Source organism: Tupaia chinensis, unplaced genomic scaffold (assembly GCF_000334495.1).
Source record: "Tupaia chinensis unplaced genomic scaffold, TupChi_1.0 Scaffold143888_1, whole genome shotgun sequence".
NCBI lineage: Eukaryota > Metazoa > Chordata > Mammalia > Scandentia > Tupaiidae > Tupaia > Tupaia belangeri.
The window spans coordinates 66,626-71,983 of NW_006203739.1; the positions used below are offsets into that span (position 1 = coordinate 66,626).

Sequence of the window (5,358 nt, forward strand, 5' to 3'; positions counted from 1 at the left end):
GAGAGGAGAATGGAGGAGAAGGGATTGTGGCGTGACCATCCCCCCTGGGGGGTGATTTCTTGCTTTCTGTCTCTATGTCTCTCTCTGTCTGTCTGGCGAGCGCACGCGCCCTATAGCGAAAATCTCTCAAATAAAAAGAAAAAAAGAACTATGGAGTATGAGCAAAAATTTTTTGATATGTAAAGTAAATGTTTGTGGAAAAATGTAAAAATAAATAAAGAAAGAAAGAAAAGAAAGTACTCCCAGAGAGGATGGGTGCATCACAATCCCTTCTCCTCCACTCCCCTCTTGGGAGTTTGGGCATACACACACATGTGCCCAGTATGCTTTTCAAGCTGCTGGGTCCAGGACTTGCACTGCATAGTCAGCCCACTGAAGTTACTGTGGGAGGGAATAAAAAACCTCTACAGAGAAAAGCCATTCTCACAATGGATAGGATATAGACTCGAACTTTGAACTTAGGACCTAAGCTGATAAAGAAAAATGAATTATTATGTAGGTACTCTGCTTCCCTACGTGTTTGCTTTGTTTTTTCCTTGTTTGAAATTCCCTTCTCAAAGCCAATTCACATGCCATCTCACCTACAAAATTGTCTCTAAACTTGCAAGTTAAAAGTCTCCTCTTCCAGGGAACTGGCAGGTGGCATGGTGGTTAAGGGAGCTGAACTCCCACATGGCCAACCACGATTCAAGTCCTGGAACTGGCAACTTGCTTTCTCAATTTCTCTCTCTCTCTCACCCACTCTGCCCTCTCTGGTCAAATGAAAATAATTAAATAAATAAAATAAAGTAAAATAAAATATATTTTTAAAAAAATCTCCTCTTTTGGGACCAGCAGATGGTGTAATGGTTACATTGCTGGGCTCCCACATAGTCGAGTGTGGTTTGAGTCCTGGACCTGGCAGCTTAAAAAGCATACTGGGCACATGTGCTTGTGTAACCCAAATTCCGAGAGAATGGAGAAAGGATTGCAGCATAGCCATCCCCCTTGGGGGTTGATTTCTTGCTTTCTGCTTCTCTGTTTCTCTCTCTCCAGCAAGTGCACATGCCCTATACAAAAAATCCCTTTCTAAAAAAAAAGTCTCGGGACCAGCAGTTAACATAATGGCTATGTTGCTGGACTCCCACGTAGTCAACCGCGGTTCGAGTCCCAGACCCGGTGGCTTAAACCCACGCTGGGCGCGTGTGCATGCATGCCCAAGATCCCAAGAGGAGAATGGAGGAGAAGGGATTGCAGCGTGGCCATCCCCTCTGGGGGGTGATTTCTCGCTTTCTATCTCTCTGTCTCTCTCTGTCTGGCGAGCGCACGCGCCCTATAGCAAAAAAAAAAAAAAAACCTCTCCAAAAAAAAAAGTCTCTTCCTCATCTGAATTTTTATCATGCTTTTCCTCTTCATTTCTTGTGGCATTTGTTACTTCATCTATTGTTTTTTTCTTTTAATTTAAAATTATTTAATTTTATTTATCATTATTATTTTCTTTAATTTTTAATGAGGGGGCCTGGCAGGTAGTGAGGTGGTTAAAGGCGCTGGACTCCCACAAGGCCTGGACCTGGTGGCTTACTTTCTCACTTCCCTCTTCTCTGTCTCTCTCTGGTCAAGTTGGAAAATGGTAATAATAATAACGTTAAAATAAAATAATTCTTAAAAAAATTTTCTATAGGGCATGTGCACTAAGAGGCAAAGAGAGAGAGAAGGACCGTGAGAAAACAAACTGCCGGGTCTACAACTTAAACCGTGGTCAGACATGTGGGAGTACAGTGCCTCAATTCACCATGCCACCTGCTGGCCCCCACCTATTGTATTTTTTAAATAATTATTTATTATTGGGACCAGCAGTTAGTGTAATGGCTATGTCGCTGGACTCCCATGTAGTCAATCGTGGTTCACGTCCCAGACCCGGTGGCTTAAAACTCCCGCTGGGTGCGTGTGCGTGCCCACCCAAGATCCCGAGAGGAGAATGGAGGAGAAGGGATTGAGGCGTGGCCATCCCCCCTGGAGGGTGATTTCTCGTTTTCTATCTCTCTGTCTGTCTGACGAGCGCATGTGCCCTATAGCAAAAACCTCTCCCCCTAAAAAAAAATTATTTATTATTATTATGATTATTAATTTGACCAGCATGAGACAGAGAGAGAGGGAAAGTGAGAAAGTAAGCTGCCAGATCTGAGACTTGAACCGTGGTCAGCCATGTGGGAGTCCAGTACCTTAACCACCATGCCACTTGCCAGCCCCCATCTATTGTATTTTTAAAAATACTTTTTTTCATTTTCTAAGACAAGGGTCTCCCTGTGTCATGATTCTCTCTCCTCAGTCTTTCAGCTGGGACTGCAGCATGTACCACAACTCCTGGCTCTTTTTAAGACAGGGCCTTGCTACTTTGGCCAGCCCAGCCCAGAGCTCATGATTCTCCTGCTTCAGTCTCTCAAGTTGCTGACCTACAGTCATATGCCACTGCATCAGCCTTTGGGTTGGACTAGGATTGGAACCTGTTCCTCCATGTAGTCCCAGCCTGCAGAGTGTAATGTCTTAGCAGCTCACACCACTGCAGTGTGGCCTATACACTTTATTACACGTAAGGAATACAAATCTTATCTCTCTCACTATCCTATGCTTCTCAGAATGAGAGACCATAACATATTCTTGTTTATATGCTTAGCTGCTTTATAAACAAGAGGATAACTCAATGAATAAAAGCAATGGCTCCATTAAGTTGGTGTAGTTTCTATAGGAGAAGTCTTCTCACTCAGATGGACCTTGATTCCAAAATATCAAAACAGGGGCCAGTAGGTGGCGTAGTGGTTAAGGTGCTGGACTCCCACATGACCAAACACCATTCAAGTCCTGGGACTGGTGGCTTACAACTTACACTGGGTGCATGTGCGTGCATGACCAAAATCCCAAGAGAAGAATGGAAAAGGGATTGCAGCATGCTCATCCATGCTAGGTGGTGATTCCTTATTTTCCCACTCTCTGTCTCTGGTTAGCACATTAGCCCTATGGCCAAAAATTTATTTTTAAATAAAACCTATACACAATTTCAAATTTATTATAGAACACATCAACTTCATCTACCTAACATGACTGAAAAAGAAATGACAAAACTGCTCAAATGCATGTAATTTTCTGTATGATTGAAACTGAAAATGACTATGAACCCTTTCACCATCAGTAAAACTTCAATATTGAAGGATCTCATGATGTCCAAACCACACTGATTACTTATCATATCTGACTGGGTGAATTCTAAATACAATTAGTTAATGACATATTGATCGTAACTTATCTTTTTCCATCCTATCACCTATTCCCCATTTGTCAGCCTACTAGTTTTATTTTCACTCTCTGGCTCAGCTCCTGTTTTATGCCTACCAGATCTTCCTAGAAGCAGGCTTCAGAACGTGGGCTGACTGTGTTGTCATTGGACCAGGGGTGGTATCTCTTTGTACCAGAACAAAGTTTAGTTATGAACTTGGAAACACACTCGGGGAACAGGGAGTCAGTTAATTTAGAGAAACCTGAATGTAGTAATCAGATATTATAGAAACAAAAAATAGGACTGGAGTGCTGCTGGCACGTGTCCAAATAGGAACAAGATCCAGATACCTATCTCGGCTGAGAAGCAGCAGTCTGTTGGCAAATCCTGAAGGGGGTGGGTAATACAATGGGTAGAGCTGAATTGGGAGGATGCAAAGATGTTGGAAGTGGGTGACAACAGACAAAGCATACGCATTCTCTGGGAATTTTAGGTATCTGTGAGGTTTAGTGACTAGGGAAATTAAGAATTATATCCCCAAATTTAGTCACACCTAATCTCTTGTGCTCTGATTCCCAGTGTCTATGCTAGGGAATATTTATCTGGCCATCAGTGTGAGGATATTATCCTGGGCTCCCACTACCTTGATCCAGATGCCTACATGGGGAAGGTATGTGTGACTTCTGTTTTACGTACTTGAGATAATAAAGTAATTTTGCCACATTCAAAAATATTTCCATGGAAAATTGTATACTGAATTAGATGATACTATTGCTAGTATTTTGCTTTTTTTAGCTTTTTTTTTTTAATGTGAGACTATAAACACCTTTATTACATATATGAGTGAAGACAGGAAGGTTTCTTTGCCTTTCATGGCTTTGATCTTCCTCAAGTAGAACGTCAGCTCCTTGCCCTCTCGCACACAGCCCTCTGGGCGGCTGCACTGGCCTGGTCTGGATGCCACCCACGTAAGCAGCTTGCCCTGCTGGAACCGCTCCTCCAGGAGACTGCATTCTTTTGGCATTCTTTTTTCTTTCATCGTATTTCTTCTGAATTTTCTTCTATTGCTTTTTGTTTAAAATCTCTTTGAGTTCTAGGGTCAGCTCAGCCACGTTCTTGCGGCCCAGGAGCAGTGCATACGGGGATGCGAGCACTGTCAGCGTGGTATGCTGTCAATGAGCGCCATGCAGTTCTTCACCAGGGTCTTGGTGAGGACTGGCTTGTTGTTGGATGTGTTGTAGACAACACCCATGATCCTTGTTTTGCGTGTAGTGCACTCTGAGCCCCAGGAAAAGGTCCCCACGTCCAGCCTCAGGGCGCAGTGTCTCTACTGTTACCTCCCCGCACAGGGACTGTGTGTATGCGGCGGGGCGATCTTAGTGCAGGCAGCGGACGCCCCAGCTCATACTTCCTCATGTTGTGGCAGCGATTACCCTTTCCCATGACTTGTGGCACTTGTGCCAGTTGTTCCGAAAGATACTCATCACTCGGCACTGGCTGGAGCTATTTTGCAATTTTTATAGTAGAGTTGCCTTCAGAGGTTTTTGTTCTATTATTTGACCTGCAACCTTTTTTAAAAGAATTATTTATTTAATTTTATTTATTAATTTTTGAGATTAAAAATATTTGCTTAATTTTATTTGCTATTACTATTATTTTTTAAATTTGACCAGAGAGAGATTGAGAGAGAGAAAATGAGAAAGCAAGCCACCATGTGGAAGTCCACTGCCTTAATCACCACGTTACCTGCTGGCCCTAGAGATTTTTGCTATAGGGTGCATGTGTTCACTGCAAAGAGACAGAGACAGAAAGCAAGAAATCATGCTCCTGGGGGATGGGCATGCGCAACTCCTCTTTCATTCTCCTCTCAGGATTTTGAACATGCATGCACATGTGCCTGGAGTGAGTTCCAAGCACCGATTCCAGAACTTGAACGTAGTCAACCACATGGGAATCCAACACCTCAACCACTACACCACCTGCTGGCCTCATTATTAGGATGATGATTGGAGGAGTCCGACCCGGTGAGGCCCCAGGATCTGTCTGAGCCCCCAGACCTTTGAGCTCCGCTTCTGGTCGGATCAACACGTTGGCAAGGCTACTGTTGT

The 5,358-nt window shown here is 43.5% G+C and overlaps 1 pseudogene; it reads right to left on the reverse strand.

Moving 5' to 3' along the window:
- Positions 1–2,304: 2,304 nt before the first annotated feature.
- Positions 2,305–4,734, reverse strand: LOC102491444 (40S ribosomal protein S8 pseudogene; annotated as a pseudogene).
- Positions 4,735–5,358: the final 624 nt, after the last annotated feature.